The 19,973-nt window shown below is 37.0% G+C and overlaps 1 protein-coding gene across 3 annotated transcripts in view; it reads right to left on the minus strand.

Annotated features, from left to right (window-relative positions):
• Positions 1-19,973, minus strand: part of LOC127447647 (beta-1,3-galactosyltransferase 1-like) — a 214,348-nt gene that overhangs the window by 127,595 nt on the left and 66,780 nt on the right. The window contains exon 1 of one of the 3 annotated variants that reach the window (XM_051709610.1): positions 2,814-2,851. The exons of the other annotated variants lie outside the window; for them this stretch is intronic. The gene's annotated coding sequence lies outside the window, so the exon portion shown is untranslated. Of the gene's footprint in view, positions 1-2,813; positions 2,852-19,973 lie in introns of those variants that run through there. 3 annotated transcript variants of the gene reach the window in all.

The following is a 19,973-nucleotide window of genomic DNA, read 5'->3' on the forward strand; positions in this document are numbered from 1 at the left end:
GGATAATACTTTTTTACGAAGGAATCACGCAAACTCTGATCGCAAACGGCTGTTTTTAATTTCCAAAGTGCTGTCGCTGTGACAGATATGAGATCAAATATGATCTGACGATGATCTTCTATGAACAAGACCACCATATGAGATATAACGAGAGAAACAGGACCCGTCTTCACTGTAGTGCATTTATTTTTAATGCAGTAAATAATATTGTTCAACTGAAAATGGCTGTTATTAAGTTTTGTTATAGAATATAATCATATTGAATTAAAATATTATTATTTATTGAATGTGGGTTCATAATTTAAGCAGTTAAGACACATATTGTATGTCTGATGGTTGTTTTAATTTCTAGGTACCCACATTCTTAGTCTTTAGAAGAGTGTTAAAAGTGCGAGGATGTATATTCATCAACGTGTTACACGTTAAACATAATCATACAGGCTCACTGAATAAAGTTTAAACTTGTTTTGCTGAAATTTTAGAAAGGACCCACATACTTTATTCAATGTAAATCATAGATATTCCTTTATAATACATTTTATTAACATTAAAAGACGTTATTACATTCTATAAAGCTTAAAAGATTATTAAAACTGCAGCGCTGCCTATTTCCACCATTGAAATCTGCTGCTCGAAAGAACCCGGAGGAATCTAAAATAAAACGTTCACTTTCACATTTATATGTGTGTGTGTGTGTAAATATAGTAGCACCCCTCCTCCGTCCCGGTTTAACACTCAAAAAATCTGCTCACATTGACTATAACGTGATGAATGAATGACGAGAAGAAGGCCAGAGGTGTCTTACAGAGATTCTTTTAATGACTGTATTGTCTCTTGGAGTTTCATGAGCACAGAAGTATATCAGCACATCCACAGCATAAGGGTAGGATCTTGTGTATTTATGAATGAAGTACTCTTGTTTTAAAAATCTCCTCTCTCTGCTTTCAGTTGTTATGTCAAACAACACTTTACAATATTCATGAGAACTTTTGGCAACTCTATTACCTGTAATTCCACTTCATTAGCTAATTACACATTGATTTCAACACCACAGATATCTATACAGTGAAGGCTAGACCGGAAGTTCAAATACTAATTTTTCAAGATGGCTGCACGTGAATATTTTCTGGCAGAAGAATGGCATTTAATGATTTTACTTGCAAAATATATAATTTTAATTTACATTTGTGACCGTTTTGTAAAAGCAATAAAGCACTCAAGGCTGTGCCATATTGTGAATATAGTCACAGCTGAAGGGGTTGCAGCGCCCTAACAATGCCCTCAGCCATTTATTCACAATATAGCATGGCCTCTCATGCCTTATTGCTAAAATTATATTTGTACTGTATTGTACTTTATTGTACTGTGTTACTGAAAATGTAGGAAAAATGGCAGGGCTGGCTTTATTCGTTATATAGACTAGTGCTAATTTATGAATTCTAAAGAGTGCCAAGGCATGGGAAAACCACACAAACAGAAAGAAAATGTGAATTCTTGAAGTGGTCAACAGTCAAGATCACTCTCCATACCAACAATATTGAGCATAAACCAGCTTGAACCAGCATGGAAATTCTGCTGTTCTAAGCTGGTCTTTTCTGCAGAGGAGAGACAAATTTCATCAGCATTTCTTATGACATTAGGGTGATGGATAACAGCAGGGAATGTTTGCGGCTGCTCTCAGCTAAATGCGCATGCTATTTTCTTTCTCTTTGTAGTCTCCCTTCCTAATAGACACACTAATGGATGTGTGGCATAGACTGAAACACTGTTGACAGCTCCAGTACGCAATTAAGTGCTCACAAACCAATTACATTCCTCAACAGCCCTCTTACGTACATTAAATTTGGGTTTTGACTGACACTGAGGAAGTTAACTTGTTGGCAGTAAAGTGCAAGACCTCATAGTCCAGTTGAAAGACTCTAAGTAATAAGTCATAACTTCTGTGGATACATATAGTAGAACTTCCACATCTAGGCTACTCATTTCGACAGGACAGGACAGAACAGTCTGTATCAGCCAATCAAGATCAAATTAATCTAACCAATCTAAAAAACAACCGTTGATTGATAGCATTCTTAACATCATCTAGATTTATTGATCTCAACGTGAACTATGTAGAAAGAAACAATTCTAAGATCAATAATGGATAGAACAGAAAAGAACATATGTAAAATCGTACATTAAGGGGGTGTTAACATAGGATGCATTCTTGCATTAAAAAAAAAGGAATAAAACAGACAGTGCATCCAAAAACTTTGGCTAATATTCACAGTCAATACACACAAGGGATTTCCATCCCAGATTTATCTGACTGGTTCATGAATCATCCAATATTTAACAAAAATGCAAAGGTGCTCTAACGAGCCGATTATTTTGAATGAATCAGTTAGAAAGACTAAAAAATAAATGCAACTGCAATCTCATGACTTCTTGGTTTTAAAAAATCGAACAACTGAATCGGTCAGGTAAGTTCTTGACATTCTTAGGGCTGTCACAATTATGAAATCTGGTTGACGATTAATTGTCAAACAAATAATTGCGATTATGACGATTAATTCGATTTTTTAGGGGTTTGACGATTGTTTCGCTGATAATTTAGCAGACAAGGATCCAGAAAATGACAAGAAACTAAAGAACAAAGAGTTTACTGTCAATTATTTTCTTTCTCACTCGCTCTCCATTGCCTTTATAGGCTCAGAGGTGTCAAACCTCTGTCTGTGTGATCTCTGAGCTGAGACAGGCACCAGTAAACACAGCTCAGACTGGCGGCTCTTTAAGCATTCACAACACTGGAGGGATACAGACAGATTAACCTTCAGTTCTCTTCCACTGCTGCAGCCTGACAGACATCATTACAGTCCAGACAGCAGCGAAGATAGATGACATTCAGCAGAACAGACCTGCAAACAAATTCGGTACAGATGGGTCACGATGGTCTATTAGTCATCCAACAATTGACTAGTAGATTAGTGAGGTCAAGTAGTTTATCTAGATGTTTTCTACAACAACACTGTTTTTTAATTTCATACATATCTTAAGTAAAGGGAAGATTGTCTGTTCGTAAACTCCTACTTTTCGCCCTGTTTCTCACAATGCTCCCTTATGATGAACAGGGCTTGACATTAACTTTTTGGCTCACCGGCCAGTGTAGCTATTGGTATTCCAAAGTCACTAGCCACTCAGCATTTTCACTAGCCAAAATCCTCCGCTCCACAGAAAGTGATAAAACTAACTGGAGACTGTAACCGCATGCATTTGTTTTGGACCTTTTTTAATTTTTTTTAACAAGAATGATGTGAGTTCACCCTAATGATTTAAGACATCTCTTAGAATATTAGAAGGCAAACATGGTCAGGTAAAACAGGAGGAAAACCTGAAAGTGTGTCCACTGAAGTCCAGATTTTAACCCCTTTATACCTTTCATTATATTTGCCTATGTGAAAGTTTACCATTGTTCTTTAATTTTTTTAACAGTGGCATTTGAAATAATGAGGCCTTAAGCACAAGACCATGGATAGCTCCACATTACTGTGGTAAGGCTTATGTACATATTCTTTCTAAAAAAAAAAAAAAAAACAGTATTTCTTATGAAAAACAAATAGCCTAAACACGTTTAGAAACCTATACCAGTTACCAGTTTGGATGATGAGGTGTATTTAAAAAACCTTGTAATCGATGTTGATGGATGGCACACTGTTGTCCCTTTACCTCGTCAGTTCGAGAGGTTTGACTTCCTCAATATAGTGCGTTAAAGTAGTAGATTCTCAGTAGAATTCAAATGAGTTACATGAGTTTTGTGGTCTGCGCCAGCCACTGTGATATTGAGTAAAGCCTGAATGAATCATGCAAATTTCACTCTGCACTGTCCCAGAGCCCTGGCTGTATCTCTGGAGCATGCACGCTGATGTTAGCTGCAGCAGTTTGTGCAAAATCACACTTCATTTGCCCCCGACAGATGCACGTGTAAGTTATTAGAGGTATATTTAGTGCTTATAAGGCACTGAACGTGTGATGAATACAATTAAATTTGACTCGGCTGCGGCCACCCGCCATAGTGGCTAGTAATGGTGATGGAGTTACCCGCCACTGACGATTTCTACCCGCATTTGGCAGGTGGGTGGGTGTTAATGTCAAGCCTTGATGACGAAACACTATTACTATAGCGCATGACTTGTAAGTAGTGATGCACCAAAATGAAAATTCTTGGCAGAAATGAAACCAAACATTCTGGACACACTGGGCTGAAAACCACAAACCGAAAAAGACTGTTTTAATTTAGCCTTTTTTTTTTCTTTTTTTTTTAGTAATTGAACAAATTCTAAATGTTATTATTAGTGGTATGCTGAAACCACTTTTTCTGTAACTACACATTTTTATAATAAAATAGAGTAGACAGAGAAGAAAAACTGGTGGTGATGGGGTGGAGGGGGCTGAAAAGAATGGAAGTATGCCAACAATGAGAAACATCTGAGAGGGTTTATAAAGCGGAGGCTGTATTGTGATTGGATGGGATGCCTGATAGAATGAATCCCGATATGTTCCCGCTAGAACTACATGGATTCTTTAGTGGATCTCTTTTGTGTTCCTTTTAGTTGTGATAGGATATTACATGTAATTTAATAATAATAATGATGATGAAGATGATGATGATGATGATGACAAAGTAATATTATTCAGTAAAATCATTTCAGTCATAATTTTCTCAACTTTAAAACCCTCTGACTTTTATTTTGACGGATCATTCCAGGAAGAACTCTAAAATGCGCTAAAAACAGTAGCCCCTCATGAGTCGTGAGTGCGTGTACTATTGGTGCATGTCAACATCAGAGTGGCGCTCATTTACTGAAAGTCCCTACTTGTAAGGCAAGACATTTTAAAGTTTGCATCAGTTTGCATCTTGATCAGGGTACGAGTCCTGAAGAGCATGTGAGTAGTGAGCAGAAAGTGTCATAGAAGCTCCACATAAGGACGAGGGTGCTTCAGCAATTGTGTTTTTCATCTCAAATTTGTTTACTTTTTTGGGACTAATGTTTAAGTTAGGGAGGTCAGTTCTGTTTATTTAAAACTTAATAGAGCATAAAACATAAAAACCTAATCTATTTGGGAGAACATTTAACATGTTTTTAGTGGCACAGCGAGAATATTTAGCCTCTGAACTGCCCAAATATGTGTAATGAACCATGTAATATCATTTTGCAAAAATTCAGCAACTGTCAACTAATTTTCTGAAAAATAGTCAAAAATCAAAAATAATCCAAATGTACAAATGACTCTTGAGACCCCTGCGTTCTGTTCCATTTAGTCTTTCTGTTTTACAACGCAAGAATGCATTTTATGTAAACATCTCTGTGGAAACATGTACAATATGGGTCAGGTGAATCCAAAACCAGCCTAATTATACATAATTACACATCCTTAAGACCAATTCCACTCGTCGCACTGACAATCCACTGACGATTTTGTAAACATGTTGTTTTGCACATCTCTATTTTCATGTCACAGTTTCATATTGTGACACCTCTAGAAAGCTGTTACTGTGGAAGGGAAATGGTGCAGGGAGATTTGCTAAACCTGTAATAAAAACTTCACGTTTAATCAGTCATTGGGAGTGTTCGATTGCAGCTTTATGAAACAAAGAACCTGCAGTGCACTTCAGAGCTCTGTTTGTTTGTTTGTTTGTTTAATTATCTTGTATGGACACCTTGTTCCTGTGGTGGCAAGTAAAAGAAGTCAATCCAGTATGAGGGGAAAATTGTATTGCTCAGATGATGCTCTTTACTATTCTCTGTAATATATATATATATATATATATATATATATATATATATATATATATATATATATATATATATATGCAGGGTTGGGAAGTAACAGAATACATGTAACGGGATTACGTATTTAAAATACAAAATATAAGTAACTGTATTCCACTACAGTTACAATTGAAATCATTGGTAATTAGAATACAGTTACATTCAAAAAGTATTTTGATTACTGAAGAGATTACTTTGCATTTTATTGTCATTTGTTTCATTTAATATTTAGTCCTTTCAGATGAAAAACATTTATACATATAAATGATGCGATCCAAAGTGCATTTGAACAGCAGTGAAACACTTTCTTATGATGTGTTACATTCATACGAGCAGACAGAGAAGTACGTTTGAAGTAAGTTTGGAGAAACAGAAATAAACCTTGTGTAAATTGTCAGTTTTACGCTAAGCTAAAATGCTATTTCTAGCCATTTTACATGCACGTTACCAGACACGATCATATTTTATTATCAAGAAAATTCACATTGGATCATAATTAATTTTTTCTAGTAAGACCTTTAATATTAGGGCAAAAATCATAATTCTTGATAATAATTTTTGTATTGTTTTCCTGTAAAAATATTTAAAAAGTTTTTATAGTCAAAACAAGTGAAAAAATCTGCCAGTGCTGAAGAAGTAATCCAAAGTATTTAGAATATGTTACTGACCTTGAGTAATCTAACAGAATACGTTACAAATTACATTTTACAGCATGTATTCTGTAATCTGTAGTGGAATACATTTCAAAAGTAACCCTCCCAACCCTGTATATATATATATATATATATATATATATATATATATATATATATATATATATATATCAGATTTTGCTCTTATGGAAAGTAATTGGTACTTTTATTCATGAAAGTGGTATTCAACTGATCACAATGTATAGTCAGGACATGAATAACGTGAAAAATTACTATTATAATTTAAACTACTTCAATGAGTTCTCATCAAAAAATCCTCCACATGCAGCAATGTCAGCTTTGCAGATCCTTGACATTCTAGCTGTCAGTTTGTCCAGATACTCAGGTGACATTTCACCCCACACTTCCTGTAGCACTTGCCATAGATGTGGCTGTCTTGTCGGGCACTTCTCACGCAGCTTACAGTGTAGCTGATCCCACAAAAGCTCAATGGGGTGAAGATCCATAACACTCTTTTCCAATTATCTGTTGTCCAATGTCTGTGTTTCTTTGCCCACTCTAACCTTTTCTTTTTGTTTTTCTGTTTCAAAAGTGGCTTTTTCTTTCCAGTTCTTCCCATAAGGCCTGCACCCCTGAGTCTTCTCTTTACTGTTTTACATGAAACTGGTGTTGAGCGGGTAGAATTCAATGAAGCTGTCAGCTGAGGACATTTGAGGCGTCTATTTCTCAAACTAGAGACTCTGATGTACTTATCCTCTTGTTTAGTTGTACATCTGGCCTTCCACATCTCTTTCTGTCCTTGTTAGAGCCAGTTGTCCTTTGTGTTTGAAGACTGTAGTGTACACCTTTTGTATGAAATCTTCAGTTTTTTGGCAATTTCAAGCATTGTATAGCCTTCATTCCTCAAAACAATGATTGACTGACAAGTTTCTAGAGAAACCTGTTTCTTTTTTGCCATTTTTGACCTAATATTGACCTTAAGACATGCCAGTCTATTGCATACTGTGGCAACTCAAAAACAAACACAAAGACAATGTTAAGCTTCATTTAACGAACCAAATAGTTTTCAGCTGTGTTTGATATAATGGCAAGTGATTTTCTAGTGCCAAATTAGCAATTTAGCATGATTACTCAAGGATAAGGTGTTGGAGTGATGGCTGCTGTCTAGATTTAATAAAAAATGACTTTTTTCAAATAGTGATGGTGCTGTTTTTTACATCAGTAATGTCCTGACTATACTTTGTGATCAGTTGAATGCCACTTTGGTGAATTAAAGTACCAATTTCCTTCCGAAACTTTTGGCCACCAGTGTGTGTGTGTGTGTGTGTATATATATATATATATATATATATATATATATATATATATATATATATATATATATATATATATATATATACACAATATTGTATATATACTGTGTATAGTGCCATAGTGTTTACACTTTTATCTGCACATAAAGCTGAGATAAGAGAAAGTATTTTAAAATTGTAAAAATTACATCACCTTTAAAGAGACCTTTCTGATTTTTCTTTCCTGTAAGGTAGGAAAAACTGAAAGAAAGACTGAAAAGACCTTGTGTAAAAGAACAATACCTTAAGTACCACAGCACAGAACTGACAAACCAAAAAACAACACACTCTGGTTGCAGTCTAAGGTTTTTCTATGGCAAAAAGGATTTATAGAGAAAGACAATCACTGAGCAAATTCAGTTTTCAAATTCCCATTGGCATGGCTGGTGTGTTGCTTTATTTTAAAGCTCTAAAATGCATTTTATTCTCTCATTTGCTGTTAATCAGCTTATTTCATATCTAGTGAAACAATCAATCAGTAAAAGATGAATCTCACGGTTTGGTGATCTATGTAGTGAACTGAATGGAGGTCGGTGAAGGCAATAAATCACAGAATTCAAAATTGCTCACTTGGGCCTTGCAGGCAGCACAGGTCACCTTGCTGAAGGGTGAAACATTTGTCTAATCAGACGGATGCCCCGGTTGACTCTTCTCTCTGGTGCGCACAGTGACCCTAAGTGACATTGTGTGACCTTAGGTTTGGAACAGAGGGTGAAGCCAACTGCTAATGAGCAGAGAAAGTAGAAAGAATATGCACACACAGACACTTTGGCTCTGTTTTAAAACTTATTGAGTTGCCCAGTAGGCAGTATTTTAAGGCATCATAGATGCACTCCCAACGCAAAGGCTGTTTCAAAAGGTAAGATACCTTCTTTTGGACAAACTCAGCATTGCTGACATTCCTTACAGAAAAGGTCCACCCGAGATGGCGAACGAAGGAAGAGAACTGTAATTATAAATATACTTATAACTCATTCTATGCTTACATTTTATTTTATTTTTTTGAGTCTAATTAAAAATGTACAATTTTCCCCAATATTTGTGTAAATGTGTTTTTATGCTTTATTAGAATATAGTATTGTTAGCTTAGCAACATACTATTGCTTTTTTTGTGGAACACAAAAGGAGATGTTTAGCAGAAAGTTGACGCTGCTTTTCTCCATACAGTGAACGCATACGGTGACCAGTGGATATGCAAAATAGTACTCCATACAACTACATTACGTAAGTCTTCTGAAGCCATACAATAGCTTTGTGTGAGGAACTTTATCTCTTCAGAACACTTCGGAGATTCTCACAGAACCTATCAAGAAATTGTCCTAGTCATATTTAACCCTTTAAGCTCTGAGGGTGTTTTTAAAGATTTCCTGTTTCAGTGGCATACCCAAAATTAAAGGCTTATGACTCGACAAAAAAACAAAAACAAAAACAAGGAGGGTCAAGTGTTTGGGATCATTGTAAAAAAAAAAAAAAAAAAAAAAAAAACATGTTAATTGTTAAATTAAATAGATTATGATACAGTCTGAGACTCTCAGCCTAAGAAACTTATTTTTCTGATTTGACATTATATATCTCAGGGTGTAAATAAGGTAAATGTTTGCCTTTTGACTCAATGAGTCTGTAACATTGTGTTATTTACTTGGCGCCATCTCCTGGTGGCTATATGTAACATTGTGCTTCTTGTGGATTATCTAATGATCTATATACATCCGATTACCTTTTGTGTGGGCTCGTTTGAAAGATAATCGCCTCCTCTAAGTAATATTTATGTTCCGTTATTTTTCATGAAGTTATAAGCAAAAACGTGGCATATAAGCAACACCAACATAATTGAAAAAGACATATACTTAGCTATTACTTGCTATATCTTTGTCTGTGAGTAAAATATAAAGGCTGGTCGTATTCTACTCTTTGAGAGCTTTCCAGCAACATATGACACATGGATTGCAAAAATATGTACAGTGCAATTTCTTTTTATAAATTATCAAAACGGAACACTTCTGATTTGTCTGAAAATTTCAACGCACTTGTTCAGTTTTCCTCATAATGCCTACATGCATTGTGTAGCATCTGGACCAATCAGACACACAATTATTCATTATTTAATGAATAATCCAACAGACGTCTCAAGACCGAAACAAGCAAAGGTCCAAGTAGGCCCAAGCAGACTCCGAGATGTCTGTTCTCCCACTAATCATTATCAGCTCTTACTCCCTCTTTGCTGACACTGGTCCAGGAACTAGTGGACCTCAGAGACATTCCAGGTGGGGGAATGTAGCCACATGCAAAAGCAAAGGAATGTGGAGAAGAAACTCACTCCCCCATAGGAAAGACACATAAAGCCCATAAAACAGACTTTTCTTCATTAATTTATAGACAAACTGTTCTATAAATGAACATGCATATCCTCAGGACATTGTGTGTATGATTATTACTGTCTCGTATAGTGTCTTTTGTACTGTATACCATTTTGTGCATGCTTTATGACAGAACCACTAGATAATGAAAAATTATTGGTATCATGCTTCCTATCAAATTAATCCTTGTGTGATGCCCTAAACATTGGTGTATAGCACCGCCTTATAACGTGCATTGTATGCTTGTTATATTAATCAGAGCATAAAGGGGCACAAACTGCCAGGTTACTCCAATTATGCAAATGAGTCAGCTTCCAAACAAAGGAACTTTTCCCGCTGGAAAATTGCACCTTTCTCATTGGTCAAGCCAAACTCGAGAGGAGTGACCTCCCTCAGGAGTTAGAGGGCACTGTCGGAGTGACCTCCCACTCTCTCTCTCTTCTCCTCTCTCTCTTGCTGCTTCTACTGGTTGCTGTTCGTGTGGGACCGGAAACACCAGGTCCGACCGCGAGGTCGGCCATGTGTATCTTCCTTGACCATAACCGAGTCAGACTAACACAAGTTCATCATCATTTCTTCATTAAACACGGAAGAAATTGATTGCAACTTCAACACCATCGACTCAAGGAACCATCAAGACTTTCTCCTGAGACTGCATCTGGGCTCTCTCTCAACAGTCAAGGTGTTGCAAGTATCGTACAATTAACTAACTAAACAGAGGTTTAGTTTAAGCTGTGAACCCCTTTGTTAACAAAGGTGCTTTGAAGTAAGAAACTGATGGTTCTTTCAGATGGTTAAATGACTCTTTTCAAAGCTTCATTCCCCTGTTCTGTTCCAGTTTCATTCACTTTCACTTTTCCATTATCCATGTATGCGTGATTTGTGTATGTGTTTGTTTAGATTAGTTATGTGTTCGTGATTTAGTTAAATAAAGCTTTTGTGTACTTTCTTGCGAGTTGATTCTGGTCTGCTTGTAAATCAACGTCAATTTAATGATTTGATCACAGCTACATGCTAAGAAAGAGTTATTTTTCTGTGGCCAAGAAAAATATCCTTTCTGAGAGTTGCTAGACGATCAATAGTGTTCGCTGGATGAACAGATTAATTGATTGTAATGTTAATTCAGCTACATCAAGTTAATTCTATCAACTGATCCAAATATTTATAATTGATTATAATGAGTTATGATTAATTATTCATATTCCCCTTTTAAAGATAATTTGACTGTGGTATATTGTGCTAAATAATCTCATCCCTGTTTTTAAAAGACTTCGCTTCAAAGCTGTACCTAAATATGTGTAATATTATTTTCAATAAGCCATGAGAATAATATTACTCCAATAAGAGAATAAACCTAATTCCTTACAATAGAAATTGTGAGCGGATACAACGAGACGTTGTATTACGATTTTAATGGTGGAGAATTTTATTGAGACAATTAATCTAGTTATTTGTCATTTATCTAATTTATAATGGTTGTCGAACGCGACTAATTCCATTATAAATTTCCTGACATAATAATGTAGAATAAGGACAGTTGAATTTAATTCCTAGCTCACACATACTGTTTCCCTACATATAATGGTGGAGGTACGTGGGCACTTTAAAAAAAATCATAATGGGCCTAAAATAGGCTTCGTTTTCAATATGCAAAATATAATTTCTTAGTTGTATCTTGGAATTTTGAGTAAAATAGGTTCAAGACATTTTCTTGACAGGTTTCGTACGAAAACTTTTAATAAAATACATGGGTGTCTAAATATGGATTTATTAATAGGTCGTTTGCGCAGTCTCGTGCTGCTCTTGAATATGCTGCCTCTACTAGCGTCCGTAACTGACTAGAGGAAAGCATACTAAACTTGAAATATTTTTTAACAAATAGCCTACACTTGCGAAATAGAGATGGAATGTGCCAAATGGATCAAACAAAAACCACATTGGAAAATGCAATAAATGGAATGGATTGACAAACAAGCATTTTTTTCTTTTTGGAATTGAAGGTGCCGGAATGCCGTTCCGGACCGTACCAGCCCAATTTAACCCCTGTTCGTATGGACTCGTATTATGACACTTTGGTAGTTTTTTATTTATTTATTTTTTGCCGATTTACAGTCTGCTTTTGATGGTTGTTATTCATGAAACACAGGCAGAACAAATCCGTGTAAATCATTAATAACATTTCTGTAGGAATGAATTCATGAATGATTTACACAAAGATATGTTCTGCTCGTGTTTCACGAATAAGGCCCATTGTACAGATAAGAGCAGCTCGTAAATTCTGTTTTACAAAAGAAAAAAATCATACAGACTTTGGAACAACATGATGGTCAGTAAATGATGGCAGAATTTTCCATTTTTGGGTCAACTGTTCCTTTAAGACCACTCATTAAAGCTGGAAGCTGTTGCCATACACCAAAGTTTTTGGCTCTAGTGAGCACGGCTATCTTGTTAGGGGTCAAAGGCAGACAATTTCAGAGAAATACAGAAGAAAAATTGACTGCACCAACATGTACGTCTGGCACGCAAGACCAACCAAGCTCAAATTCACCCTGATGCTAGTGAACACAACCATGTTTGCACCCAGGCAACACACACACAACTGAACTTTTAACTGTATAAAATGTGTGAAAGTCCATCACTGAAAACTGTGATTGAGCTGAGATAGGTTTGGTTCAGAGCTCAGAAAATAAAGCTATGATTACAGTGACCTATCTCTCGCAATCTCTTCCCCTCTCTCTCGAACTCAGTGGAGCGTGTTATAAGCATGATATTCCTGCACAGGAGGTGTGTGATGAAAACTCCACTGCCATTGGTTAGCACTGATTCAGCATTTAATATAAGGTTTATCTGTACAGTCTGAATGAAGCTCTATCTGTGCTGTTTACTGAGGCAGGTGTATAACCTCACTGAGGTAGAGATACATTCAGTATCTGAGGGTAAATATCTGAGAGGCGCATACAGGGTCTAAAATGAACACTTGCCAAGTACCAGATGTGAGTTAAAATTGGCTTTGGCAAGTAAATAAAACAAAATGTTCCTCATCTGTTGGCTGGTACCTTTCTTAGGAACTGATACATTTAGAGCCCTATGTAATATGTTTTATCTTTTTCCAAAATCTATGTTGTCACAGTCTGTCTCCCTCATTTTCTTCAAGGACTCTTATTTTGAAGTTTTCCACTGGACTGCATTTCCCATAGTTCACTGCACTAAACACTTCCATCTGTTCCTTATTACCCTCACCTGTATTCCATTCCCTCATTTAGTTTTGAATAAATGCCCTCTAGTTTTATTCACTCCTTTGTCAGTCCTTGAAGTGTTACTGTACATTGAGTTAATGAAGTGTTACATTGTGCTAAGTTTTGATGTTTAGATTTATAGTTTGTTCCATTCCAGCGTTTGTTCCACTCTAGCGATTACTATTGTTGAGCCATTTGTTTGTTTCCATTCCAGCATTTGTTTCCACTCCAGCATTTGTCCTACTCCAACGATTGCAATTAAAGGATTTAAAGATTCCACTCCTGCATTTCCTCTCTTCCTCTTCCACTCCTAGACACCCAACCGGAAGAGGAGAAGAAGGAAAATGACTCCTCTTCAGTCTCTGCCAATGCTCACGACCACAAAGGTCGTTTCCCAGTCTCTGCCTAAACTCACGACCACAGAGGTCGTTCCCAGTCTCTGCCCATGCTCACGACCACGGAGGTCATTTCGCAGTCTCTACCCGAGCTCTCGACCACGGAGGTCGATCCCCAGTCTCAGCCTGTACTCTCTTCCATGGCTCCCAGCCCTGAGCCTTCCACGACTTTGCCCCTCGAGCCTCCCATGGCTCCGCCTTCCACTGCTTTGCCCCTCAAGCCTCCCATGGTTCCGCCTTCCACGGCTTTGCCCCTTGAGCCTCTCACGGCTCTGCCTTCCACAGCTTTGCCCCTCGAGCCTCTCACGGCTCCGCCTTCCACGGCTTTGCTCCTTGAGCCTTCCATGGCTCTGCCTTCCACGGCTCTGTGGCCACCTCCCAGGCTTCCTGACCCAGTCCTTGCCCTGTGGTTGCCTCCCAGGCCTCCAGACCCAGTTCTTGCCCTGTTGCTGCCTACCAGGCCTCCTGACCCAGTTCCTGCCCTGTGGCCACCTCCCAGGCCTTCTGATCCATTCCCAGCCCTGAAGCCGCCCCCCAGGCCCCTTGATCCATTCCCAGCCCTGAAGCCACCCCCCAGGCTCCCGGATCCTTTCCCAGCCCTGAAGCCGACCCCTAGACCTCCTGTTCATCCTCCTTGAATCCTTCATCTTCTGAGTCATCTTACCCTTCTCATCTGTCGTTGGGCACCTGGAGTCACCCTTTAAGGCGGGGGGGGGGGGGAATGTCACAGTCTGTCTCCCTCATTTTCTTCATTTTCTTCAAGGACTCTTATTTTGAAGTTTTCCACTGGACTGCATTTCCCATAGTTCACTGCCCTAATCACTTCCATCTGTTCCTTATTACCCTCACCTGTATTCCATTCCCTCATTTAGTTTTGTATAAATGTCCTCTAGTTTTATCCACTCCTTTGTCAGTCCTTGAAGTGTTACGTTGAGTTAATGAAGTGTTACATTGTGCTGCATTTTTATGTTTAGATTTATAGTTTGTTCCACTCCAGCGTTTGTCCTACTCCAACGATTGCAATTAAAGGATTTAAAGATTCCACTCCTGCGTCTCCTCTCTTCCTCTTCCACTCCTAGACACCCAATGTTACACATGTTTTCCATTTTATTTTCTCAGAATTCTGGGTTTTAAAATTTGATTACATTTTAACATTGAATGTCACATTCAATCTGAATAAATGCCCTCTAGTTTTATCCACTTGAAGTGTTACTGTACATTGAGTTAATGAAGTGATATGTGACATATGAAATAGATTCTCTCCCAGCTAATGCTGAGAATAATACAGGGGACCTTCTAACTAGGTACAATGTGAAAATATTAATTTTATTAATTATATTTTATTCGTTTTTCATCATTTTGGTCAAATTTTAGCTTTTTTAAAAATGAACAAATCAATGTATTTAATCAACAAATATGATATTATATTGCATATATTATATGTAGTTATTTTTTATTGTTTAATTGCATAATTTGTACTATTTACCGGCATTTACATTGATTTGTTGAACACGTGCTAAAAAAACGGTACTGTCTCTTTAAGGAAATCCGGCATTTCTGTAAACAGCATCTTTAATTTAGCACATGTTAATGAGAGAAACTTGAATGGCTTTATTTCATCTGTGCTATGCCTGATCTCTTCTCCTCTCTCTTGAACTCTTTTGATCAACAACTGACTGTAAAGAATAGAGTATTAAAAGAGAAATTATTCAATGACAAATGGGTTGTGTGGATCTCATCTTTGGAGACGCATTACATGGAACAACTTCTCTCAACACACAGTGAAAGGATCTCACTGCTGAATACTCCACCACTGTACTACACAATTAATGGTGAGTGAAATCTGAACATCTACCAGCCAGTTGCCAAAACACATTTTAGTTGTATAGCGCGAAATTTGGTTGCTAATGCAAGCGATTTCCTCTCATTGTAGTAGAGGGTTGAGCATAGAGTAAAAGATCAATCTTGGGATTTAAGAAACAATATTGAGATCATCGGAAAATCGATATTTTTACCCACACCTAATCTCCTCTAAAAATCAAAATCATTTATTGACTATTTTTCCCAGTATCATTTCTCAAGTGTTTTGCCATTCACCGCCATTGCTTTCCCCCACGGAGAAAAAAAGTCCAGTGAATAATGTGGACTAATTTTATGGTCCTTAGATGGTGTTATTTGGTCCTTTTATGAACTATTAATTTTATTTTCAGGGCTAGTCAGTTCACATACAGTAGGACCAGTGTGATGCATCCACCACCACACCTCTCCACTGAAAGGCCTGCTTCTGTTTTTCCTCACTCTGATAGTAATTGATGCAATTATCGTTCTATTTTTGCAGTAGGTCTGCTAAAAGCAGGCACATTATGACAGATGAGCCCTATTTGAGGACACAGCTACACTGATTATCTTTAGCCCTATTGAGAAGTACACTGTCTAATCTCTGAGCAAACTACTAGCATGTGGTTTGTTTGGCAGGTAATTGCATTGTCTGTTGGCTTGAAAGATCATGAGTGCTTGGGACCAAAAAAAAAAAAAAAAAAACTGTGCTGAGGCTTTGAAAATAAGAAAGGATGAACCTGTCACTTCAAGTCAATTCCATTAAACACAATTCCTTTATCAGTATCTATTAATAAATCAATAGCAATTCCAGTCCTTCAGGTAATTCCAATCAAATCCTGCTGTTTAACCGTTGCCAAAAAGCAGCAGCATTTACTTTTAGGGCCGTTTGCAATTGAAAGAAGTCTTTAACTCAGTTACTCATTGTTGACAGCTCTGCGTGATTCAAGACTGCCTCTTTTCATGTGCAATGCACCCTTTTAATACTTTCTTAATACACATTCCTGATCTTTTATTGTGCACAGTTTATCGGTGCATATTATTTCAAAGAAAATAAAAAGTTTGCAATCTTTAATGAAAATGTAATAAATTGTAGTGATGTCCGATTCTTGAACAAATCATTCTTTTGAGCCAATTCTCAGCAAGTAACTGGTCGAGCCGGTTCACAACATCGAACTGAATTGAACATTAGTTCCGGGTTGATGACTCAAGACGCACAGCTGATGTTCATGCACGTTGAAATGTCCGACTCAAAAATAACTATATGAGCTGGTCCCACTGACTGTCGAAGTTTGCAGAGGATTACCGAGGACTTGCTATTTCTTGAGATGTTAATGGCAGTAGCCGAATAAAATAACAGATGTCTGATTCTGTGTTATTTTTTAATTATTTAAAACTATTTGCAAATTAAGGTCTTGAGACTTAAGTAGGCATTTTTACTCTATGATGTTACTAATACAGGCAGGTGGCTCTTAAGAGTTACTAGAACAGTTATTGAACCAAAGATCCTGCTAGAAATGAAGGAATCAAACCTACAGTCAGAATCGGTCATGTCCGACTCAAAAAGAACCGAATGACCTGGTCCCATCAAAAGTTGAAGTTGCCGAGGATTAACGAGGAGTCTGATGAGTGAGCTGCTGATATGAGCACGCGTGTACCAAGGGACATGAACAAGCCTGGGACGAACTGTAAGTTTCTTTAATGACAAACAAGTCATACTGGAAATATGCTTATGACTAGTTTTATTAAATAACATTTAAATTGAAACATGCAAAAACTCTTCTGTCGAGAGATGTAAATTAATGTACTATTGTTTATTGTGCTTGCAGATCATATTTTATGATCTGCAAGTGATGGTGGCGTAGTGGGCTAAAGTACATAACTGGTAATCAGAAGGTTGCCGGTTCGATCCCCACAGTCACCACCATTGTGTCCTTGAGCAAGGCACTTAACTCCAGGTTTCTCCGGGGGGATTGTCCCTGTAATAAGTGCACTGTAAGTCGCTTTGGATAAAAGTGTCTGCCAAATGCATAAATGTAAATATTTTAAATTGTTATAAGCTGAATCATGGTTTCTGGTTAGTTGATTAAGACTAGTATATTCTATTTATATGCTTTAGCTACATAGAACATATCCACGTTTGTGCATCAGTGTCTGTATTGGATGCATTAGGTGCAAACTTTAATGTAGGAAACTTATCCAAGATGTAATCAATATTTGTCAGTTGTATTCAACATGCAGGATCACAGAATGAAACACTGATGACAATAAACGCCATTATTATTATAACTTAATTGAATAAAAGGTAATAATCAGCAATATGCATTCAAAATGGCTTTATTTAAATGTTTGAGCGTGAAAACCATGAATCCGGCATGTTAGAATTACGTTGATAATGTAAAAGAACCACTGAATCGGTTTTTGAACTGGAAACTCATTGTCCGAAAGAACCGGTTCGCAGAAATTAATCAGACTTCCCATCACTAATAACATGCTCTGCCACTGAAATGACTATACTTTTTGGCTGATCCCTCTCATTTTTCAAACCCTCCCATCCAATCACCTGGCTCTATTCTGATATGTAGGCTAATGCCCACTTTTTTTAACCCTCCGATTGCGTTCAGAATCTGCATACATCTTTTGCATTCGAATTTTGACCCGGTGGAATTCAAGCTTATAAATCATTCATAACCCGATGGTTTTAATCTAAAACTATATTTTAAGTCATTAAGAAGTCCTTAACTGTTCATACAAGTAAAAAGATTTATATTTTTGGCATGTTAACTGACAAATATGAAAGTTATTAATTAATATGCCATTTTTTTTAAAAAAAATAATAAAATGTAGCATTTTTTTACATTTCAAAATACACATTAACTACAGAAAAACCAGCAAGATACATGTAAAAAAAAAAAAAAAAAATTAATTTTTTTTTTTAGCAACAGTTCTGTGAAATTTTACCAAAATATAACATAATATACAATTAATATTAACATCTAATGTAAGAATTACTAGTAATTTGAATTACAACTTGGTGGTCAAAAAGTATGAAACCAACGTACTCTTTTTCATCTAAACATATTTCTAATACTTCTTTACTATGTTTTTTTTTAAATAAAAATCAATTCTATTTACTTGCACGAAGTGCCAAATGTTGATGCGTGAGTATGCTGAAAGTTAGATGTGCATCAGATGGCTGCAGAGTAAAATATGGACAATTTCTTCTTTCAAGCCCTATTTAGATGAATGTGTGCATGAACTTTTGCTCTCACCACACCCCCTTTTGACAGTAGTACATTTGATTAGTTTATTTGTTATGTTTGTTTGTTACATCTGTCATGTCTGTTTTGTACAGGAATGTGTGTGTGGCTGTGTGTGACTGTATGCGTATGTGTGTGTGCAGTCCCAGTAAGAGACAAAAAAGTGTGTGAGAGAGTATGGGAACAAGGCAAAAAAAAAAAATCTTTAAAAAAAAAAAAAAAAAATGTATTATGTGTATTTTGATAGTCTTGACAAAACATGATCGCTTTATTTTTTACAGTGAAATACAGGTGAGAATACAATTTAAAAGTCATTTCGCAACACCAATAAAAATAAAAATAAAAACCAGATAGTGCATTGTCTACAGTAGGTGGAAAATTGTTAGTTTACTTCTAAATGATCATAGGCTTCTTCAACTGACCAATGACATTACTGTACCACTAGGCATAGATGTTGGTTACATTTCATCCTTTTTATGCTGAGAAATGCGGTAAACAGTTTGAAAGGGCATTCAAAGAACATAACAGATTTACTGAAATCAACTCTTAGCATCACAGTTGGTTTGCTGCTTTAATCAAATCAGCAGGTTGTTAAAAGTCATCTACTACATAGCCTATTTGACTGATAAAACCCTGCAGTGCAAGAGAGCACAACCAGGCCGCAGGGTGCAAACATGGATCATGCCATCTTGTGCTCATGCAGACGGCAAAGATAATAAGCTCCTCTCTTGCGCTCCAGCATCCGAGCCTGTGAGTGCTTGACCGGTGCGGCGAGCAGAAAGTCTGCGGGTGATGGTGGCTTATGGCACGACATATGTCAGCACCGCCAAGTCTTCATCATTCCTCTGAACTATGCCAAGTAGATTTTCTGTCCGGTCGACCCGTTGCTCCCAAGCGGCTCTCGGAATATCAATTCCAAAGCTCTGTGTCTCTGAACAGCTGGGAGTCATGGGCAGGGATGAAACATGAACAGGGGGGTTGGATCGGTCTTATCTATTGGAGCGGGGTGAGATTTGGGAATTAAACCTGCTGATAGCAATCAGAGCAGCTCAATCATATTGAAAGAGTGAA

This window comes from Myxocyprinus asiaticus, chromosome 10, assembly GCF_019703515.2.
Source record: "Myxocyprinus asiaticus isolate MX2 ecotype Aquarium Trade chromosome 10, UBuf_Myxa_2, whole genome shotgun sequence".
In the NCBI taxonomy this organism is placed as follows: Eukaryota; Metazoa; Chordata; class Actinopteri; order Cypriniformes; family Catostomidae; genus Myxocyprinus; species Myxocyprinus asiaticus.